Below are 8,756 nucleotides of genomic sequence, written 5' to 3' on the forward strand. Positions count from 1 at the left end.
GGTTTATGGTAGTAAGACCTCTACTACACCGCAATCAAAAGAAATGAACCATCAGTGCATCCAACAACGTGGCTGAATCTCTAGCGAATTTCTTGGAGCAAAAATGTCAATCTCAACTCTTGGTCTTGGCTGCAGAAAAGAGAAGGCAGAGGGGACATCATCATTTGGAAAGCATTGCAGGGGTGCGTGGGTGGGTCACTTGGTTAAGCGTCCAACTCTTGGTTTCAGTTCAGGTCATGCATGATTTGTGAGTTTGAGCCCTGAGTCCGTGCTGATGGTGTGGAGGCTGTTTGGGAATTTCTCTCTCACCAACTCTGCCCCTCCTTGGCTTGCATGCTTTGTCTTTCCCTTTCTCAAAATAAATAAATAAACTTAAAAAAAAACTAAGTAGATTTATATATACTGATACGGAAACATGCTATATTGTAAAGAGATAAAAAGCACCTTGTTGGGAGGGGGGAAGCAACCTGTAAAACAGAATGTATAACATAATTCCTTAAAAAAATTTTTTTTAATGTTTTATTTATTTCTGAGAGAGAGAGGGAGACAGCATGAGCAGGGGAAGGTCAGAGAGAGAGGGAGATTCAGAATCTGAAGCAGGCTCTAGGCTCTGAGCTAACTATCAGCACAGAGCCCGACGCGGGGCTCAAGCCCACGAACTGTGAGATCATGACTTGAGCCGAAGTCAGATGCTTAACTGACTGAGCCACCCAGGCACCCCAACATAATTCCCAAAATATACTTATTTTATCTTTTCAGGCATGTGTGCTAAGACTTCTGAAAAGACAAATAAGAAATCATTTATAGCAGTTGACTACTGGGGCACGGGACTAGAGTAACAGGAAGTAAAGGACTGGTACTTTGTATGTTGTCCGTTGTTTACCACAAGCATGCATAACCTCTACAATTAATATTCTATGAAAAGATTCAGGCTTAATAACTATTTAGAATCCCAATAAAATTGTGTAAAATACTGAGATACACTTGTAAATATGACTGTCGAAAACATTTGGAATAACTTCAAGTAATAAGGTATATTGTTATTTAATATACAAATGCAATGCTGTATAATATAGTATGTAATATATGTACAGTATAAGCTGTCAACTGAAGACCAATGTGTTCTCCAAAACTTGTGTCTCTATAATCAAGAGAGTATTATTTTTAAGAAGTTAAAAATGACTGGAAAATGAAAAAAAAAACTTTCTTTTTAGAGTTCCTATGTAAAAAAAATGTCCATTTCTAGGGATTTTTCCCTTTCTGGTGACTTTTTCAAAATAGCAGCAATTGTTTATTTCATGCTTATTATTTGTAGAACATGTATTGGGTTCTGGAAATAAAGGCAAATACATGACATAGCCCCTGACTTTAAGATGTTAATGACATAGCAATTGGGAAATAAACTACATACATAAAATACAGAAAACTATACAGTAAGTGTTACACTGTATTATATATACATATAAATGATAGGATTGGTACAGACAAAAAGTGCTGATAAAGAATCAAAGGATAAGGCCATTAGAGAAGTCTAGAGAAATCCAATAATACTCTCCCTAGAAAGCAGAAAATATGTGGGGATTAATTTATGACTTTTTTTTTTAAGTAGGTCCCATGCTTAATTTGGGGCTTGAACTCATGACTTTAAGATCAGGAGTCATGTGCTTTACTAGCCAGGTGCCCCTGTGGGGATTAATTTGCAAATTAGACTGGTTCAGCTGAAAAAAGGTTTATGTAGACAAAAGATAGGAAATAAAATTTGAACAGAACAGAGCCATAATGTGACATCTTCAATGTCAGCCTATATTTCATATGAAGTTGAACTTGGATCAAGATATATGTGAGCCACAATATCTGAATTTCAGTCTATTAATTTTTTTAAGTTTGTTTATTTTGAGAGAGGGTACACAAATGGGGGAGGGACTAAGATGGGGGGAGAATCCCAAGCAAGCCATGAACTGTAAGTAGAGCCCAGATCGGGGCTCAATCCCACGAACCCATGAGATCAAGACCTGAACAGAGATCAAGAGTTGGATGCTTAACCAATTGAGCCACCCAGGTGCCCCTATTGATTTGTTTTGTGTAGTGGAAGCTCCTATTCTTTTTGTTGATTAATTTTAAGAGTGTTTTTGACCTTATATATATATTGGTTTAATATGTTTATTTGGGAATGAGCCCAATTCTCATTAGAGATTTATTACCCTTTTCAATTTTGTCTGGAAGCTATGGTAAGACTTTAATTTTTTTTTTTTCTTTCCCAAGTTTTTTTAATTCCAGAATTCTAGTTAGTTAGCATACGGTATGATATTATATTCATGCATAGGATTTAGTGATTCATCACTTACACACAACACCCAGTACTCATCACAAGTGCCGTCCTTAATACCATCACCTATTTAACCCACCAGCAACCCTGTTTATTCTCTAATTTTTATTTTTGAGTATAGTTGACACACATAGAGAGACTTTTTTTGGCCTTAGAGTTTAGTGGGGAAAGTAAGGTCTAGGGCCTTTAGACTATAAATCCTGCATAAAATACCAATTATAGTATCTTCTCTTATGAATAAGATGAGTTCTTAGCTTTTTTTTTTTCCAATTACACATGGAGTTAGAGCAGGAAAAAGCACCCATAAATGAATTAAAACACTGTGGCCAGGTGGTTTGCTGAGGACAAAGCTACTTGACTTTTGTCTGCCCTGGCTACTTATTCACAATATGCTATCACATACACTTGATCCTCTGGAATGCAGCCCTTGATAAGCATCAGAAGGGGTTGAGTAAATGGCACATGAGTGGTAGACCCGTGACTTCTAGGAAGTTGATTCAGCAGTTTAGGTATTGTAGCCTGGTTACAAATTGAAGCATGCATTTCATGTTGTTTGTGGTCTTCAGTTGATTTTAGCAAACAGGGAAAAATGGTACAGGGAAATTAAGCCTCAGAGTTCAAAGAAAAGAAAATTCTTTTTAGTCAGAATCAGAAAACATCTGTGAATTCCGCTCCCCCCCCAAACCCACCTGTGAATTTTAATAAAGCTTCAATGTAGTATAATTCAAAAGAAAGTGTTCAACAGGAGCTCTGAAAATAGCACTTACTAGTATGTGAGTTGGGTCATAGCTCTGGGTCTGATTTTCATTATTTATAACATAAGCATAATGCTGTCCTGCCACTCTACATAGTAGTTGTGAAGATAACATATGTGATACCTATAAAAGCCTGCAGATAGGGGTGCCTGGGTGGCTCAGTTGGTGAAGCATTTGACTTCGGCTCAGGTCATGATCTCACTGTTCCTGAGTTCAAGCCCCACATTGGGGTCTCTGCTTCTAGCAGAGCTGCTTTGGAACCTCTGTTCCCCCCTCTCTCTGCCCCTCCCCTGCTTGTGCTCTTACTCTTTCTCAAAAATAATAAACAAACATTTAAAAACAGCCTATAGATAAAATAAATATGGAACATCAGATTAAGGAAGAATATAATACCTAACACAGGTTTGTAGTCATTGAGTGTCCAGACACAATAAATGACTTATATTCCCACTATTCCTCCAACTCTCACCACACACATACAACCTATGAGGTTTAGAGTGGTAACTTAACTAAAAATTTTTTTAATGTGTTATTTATTTCTGAGAGAGAGAGAGACAGCATGAGCAGGGGAGAGTCAGAGAGAGAGGGAGGCACAGATTCTGAAACAGGCTCCAGGCTCTGAGCTAGCTGTCAGCACAGAGCCCGACGCCGAGCTTGAACCCACAAACCGTGAGATCATGACCTGAGGTGAAGTCAGATGGCTTAACCGACTGAGCCACCCAGGCACCCCTAGAGGGGTAACTCATCTAATGTTACAGGTGATAAGATACAAAAGCCAGATTCTAACCCAAATTTGTCACACCATAATACTTAGCACCTTTAATTTTTGGACCTGCACAAATATCACACCAATGGTAACGAGTCTCTGTTCCAGAATGGAGATCAATAGCTATTTAGGCATTTGAAAGGTTGGAGGCTCTGGGTTTTTTGAAGCTTGATTGAAATGCTAATTAACTTACTTTAAATATATTTATAATAAGGTATATCAACTATTTGGGGAGTTTTGTGTATCAAAGAAAATATAAGATCATACAAATGTATGTGTAATTTCTATATCTCCATAAGTGGTTATAATTTCTTTGAGGAAAAAAAACATACACTTTTGAAAAATGTTGACTGTTTTCTGAGAATTGTAAGTTAAGAATTATGTGGTTATGTTTCTTTGCTTCACATTTGATACAATGGTTACTCCAAATTATTTCTACAAACACACAAACCTACACACACATATACACGTTCTCATACACACACATAGTTTGGTGGAAATTCAATGCAGTCAGCTAGCTGTGGTCATAAATTATGATTCGATATTGTTTCAAGTTGTGCTTCTTGAAATCACAAGCTTTAGAGAGCACTTACTAAATGTGAAGGGCTATGCTAGGCACTGAGAATTAAAAAAAAACAAAAAAATTCTGTCCTAACTCTCTTGATATCTCACACTCTGTGAAGATAACTGTGTAGACAGAAAAATTACAGATGTGCAAAGCTAAAATTGCTTTGGGGGCACTAAGAACAAAACTCTAAGGGAGTGAACAAAGACTTTTTCTTGATCTAGGTCTTGTAAGGTGCACAGATGAGTTAGGTGCAGAAGAAAGGGAGGCCATTCTGGGCAGATGGAACCTAGCATGTGGGGGAGGGTGTGTGTGCAAAGGCACAGTCAAGGCTAGTTTCCAAGGACAAGAAAGTGGAAGAAGCAGAGAGTGAATCAGGAACAGAAGGAAAGAAGCTCAAAGAGCTAGTTATGGGGAAAATGGAGAAGGGCACTAAAGGAAAACAAATAACTGATAACTTGAAACAATTATTTTTTGCCTTTTTAAAAAAGTAGGCTCCACACCCAATGTTGGGCTTGAACTCAAGACCCTCAGATTAAGTGTCTCTCGCTGTACTAACTGAACCAACCAGGGACCCCTGAAATGATTTTATTATGAAAACTACTATATCTGAAATATTTGCCTGAAGTATTATTTGAATGGGTGAATGGCACTCCATTATACATTCCTGTATATGGAAGTTCCATAATATATGTACTCAGTTCCCTCCTTTAAAATATTTAGGTGATTTCCCGATTGTTGTTATTGTTTATTTGTTTATGTTTTTACTATTAATTATAAAGAGTGCACAATAAAAAATCTTTGTTCATGTTTGTGATTATTTTCAAATTCAAAAATTATATATTTTATAGCTCTTTTTTTGTACCGAGTGACAAGATACCCTTCAGAATTCTTTTGGAAACGCTGGAGGGATTTTCATTGCTTAAAATTATCTTCTCTGCCAATTTATAAGTGAAAATAGTAGTTTGTCATTTGCATTTCTTTTATTATAATGAAGCTAACATTTTTTCTTCATCTGCTTATTAGAAATTACTATTCTCTTGTGAGTTCTCCTAAAAGTCCTCCTCCCTTAAAAAAAATGTTTTTTTTTTGTATTTGGGAGATAGCATGAGCAGGAAATAAGGCAGAAGGGCATAGGGAGACAGAGAGAATCTCAAACAGGCCCCACACCCAGCGTAGAGGCTAATGCAGGGCTCAAAGCAGAGCTCTATCCCATGACCATAGGATCATGACCTAGGGCCGAAATCAAGAGTTGGACCCTCAACCAACTGAGCCATCCAGGCGCCCTCGGTCATTTAGCTTTTAAGTTTTTTTCTGTTCACATACAAATATATATTCATAAATATTTTCATATCTTATGATAGATATAAAAAAGTTTTATAATTTTACATAGAAAAATCTATCACTTCTCCTTTTTAAATTTTTTTATAGCAATCATTCTTAGGAACATCTTCCTGAACACAAGAAAAGTATATTAATATTAAGAAGGGCTTTTATTTCAAAGTGAGAGAATGTAGATTTTATCCTGAGGGCAATGGAAAGCCATCAGGGCTTTTGAAATGGGAGAATTTTTTTTTTATTAATCTTTTTTTGAGAAAGAATTATGCAGGATGTTCCAGAATAGAAAAAGCTCTGAAGGGCCATTATTAAGAAACTACAACAATACACTAAGTGTAGCTGAACTAACCTGGACTAAAGCCATGGATACGGAGAAAAAGAAGTAGGACTTTACCATATTAGAATTCATATAATCATGAGAGATTATAGAGTGTGAGAGATGTAGAGGGGTTGAGAATGACACTAAATTTTCTAGTTTGAGTGACTCAGTTGACAGTGAGACTCTATGCAGATTATGAATGAAGAGGTAGAAGCAGGTTTTGATATTTGTGTACATGGATAAGGGAAAAGGAAGGTGTTGTATTTTGAATATCTTATATTCTGAGGATTGAATCATGTCTTTACTTAACCCACTCGAGCTAGCTAACAGTTTCCTGAAGCACTCTTTTAAAAATTTAAAAAATTTTTATTTATTTTTGAAAGAGAGAGAGTCACCATGAGTGGGGGAGGGGCAGAGAGACAGAGGAAGACACAGAATCTGAAACAGGCTTTAGGCTCTGAGCTGTCAGCACAGAGCCCAGTGTGGGGCTCGAACTCTGAACAGCGTGATCAGGCCCTGAGCCAAAGTAGGATGCTTAACTGACTGAGCCACCCAGCTGTCTCTTTCCTGAAGCATTCTTAACTGTTATAGCAAATCACAGGTGACACCAGGATTTATGAAAACAAAAACGGGAATAGTATCCTACTGAGATTATATTTCTTTCTATCTATCTATCTATCTATCTATCTATCTATCTATCTATCTGTTTCTATTATCTACTTAATTGATGTTATTTATTGATAGTTTCATTTTTTGTTACTTTGAATTAGATGCTCTAAGTCACTAGAGAATGAAGACCCTGATTTGGATTTTTATGTGCTCAGTGATGACATAGATCAGTATGGAGCCCTAGCAGCCTTCATGTTACTTACATGCCTCTCTAAATGTTCCTTTATGCCCTGAAAAAACCTTTTTAACCATCTTTTTCCTCAGCCTCCTATTTTTAAGTAGATATAATTACATAAATAAATAGTAATAACTATATTATTGAGCATTTACATTGTATGTTTATGTTTATGTGTCTTACTTCATTTACTAGTCACAATGACCTTGTAAAGTAAAAACTATTATTGTTTCAATTTCACACATAAAAATACTAAAGTATAGAGATGTTAATTAACTAGGATCTCCAGGTATAGCTGGCTTTAGTTCACTAACCTAACCACTATGGTACACTGCTGCCATAAAAATTGTCACATGGGATGACTTGAGGGGGTGCTTGCGAAGGAAAAAACAGTTTAAAGAAATGATTTTCTCTTATACACTTTTCAAAAAGATTTTATTTTTAAGAATCTCTATACCCAAGGTGGACCTCGAACTTACAACCTGGAGATTAAGAGTCACATGCTCTATGGACCAATCAAGTATCCCATACCTTTTTTAAATTTTAATTAAGCTCTGTGCTAACATGGAGCTTGAATTTACAACCCCAAGATAAAGAGTTGCATGCTCTACCAACAGAGCCAGTCAGGTGTCCCAGGAAGAAAGTCTTTATGGAGTTTCCTAAGGAGTTTTTCATATTTGAACTTGAATATAATTATTATCTACACATTTGAAAAACAGAAGTATAGTATTTAAGGTATAGTATTTGAGTTATAGTATAGAGTTTGGACTTTAGGATTTGAACTAGAGTTCAAATCATGGCCCTCCATTCTTCTACTAGATGACCTTGACAAAGATAATTCATTTTGCAAGTCTTCAGTGAACAGCAATGTGTCAGGCACTACTCAAGCTGCTGGAGATTCTTGGTGCTTAAAATAATGAACAAGTAAGTGTAGGGTTTATTCGGTTAATCGTCTGACTCTTGATTTCAGCTCAGGTCATGATTTCATGGTTCCTGAGATGGAGCACCAAAGCAGGCTCTGTGGTGACAATTTTGAGCCTGCTTGGGATTCTTTCCCTTTCTCTCTCTCTCTCACTTCCCTGTTTGCAGGTGCTCTCTCTCTGTCAAAAAATAAATAAATAAACATTTAAAAATATAGGGAATAAGAGCACATCGTTACTATTGTGGAACTTACCTTCCAGTGGTAAGTAAACAACAATAAGCAAGTCAATATATGAACTATGTCAGTGATAACTGTCCAGAAGGATATACTGAAGAGAAGAGGAAGAAGGAGGAGAGAAATGTTATTATTTTATAGGACGTATTAGTTTTCTAGGGCTGCTGTATGCTGTAACAAAGTACCACAGACTGGGTGACTTAAACAAAGGAAATCTATCCTCTCTCAGTTCTGGAGGCTAGAAGTCTGGTATCAATGTTGACAGAGTGGGTTCTTCTGAGGGCTGTAAGGGAAAATCTGGTCTTTGCCGCTTTCCCAGCTTCTGGTAGTTTGCTGGCATTCCTTGGCTTGGAAATGTATCATCCCAGTCTCTGCCTGCATGTTCACAGGGCCCTCTTCCTGTGTTTGTGTGTCTGTGTCTAAGTCCCCATCCCCCCTTATTGGATTAGGGGCCCACTCAGTATGACCCTGTCTTAGCTAATTACATCTGCAACCACTCTGTTTTTCAACAAAGTCATATTCTGAGGTACTGGGGGGTTAGGATTCAACATATGAATTTTGGGAGACACAATTCACCAGGGAGACCTCACTAATAAGACGACACAGGGGCCTGAAGGAAGTAAGGGAGTGGTCTATGCTAATATCTTCTGGGGAAATGATTTAAGTCCAAAGGATCAAAACCAGAGT

Source organism: Hyaena hyaena, unplaced genomic scaffold, assembly GCF_003009895.1.
Source record: "Hyaena hyaena isolate Hyena2069 unplaced genomic scaffold, ASM300989v1 scaffold_674, whole genome shotgun sequence".
Taxonomy (NCBI): Eukaryota; Metazoa; Chordata; class Mammalia; order Carnivora; family Hyaenidae; genus Hyaena; species Hyaena hyaena.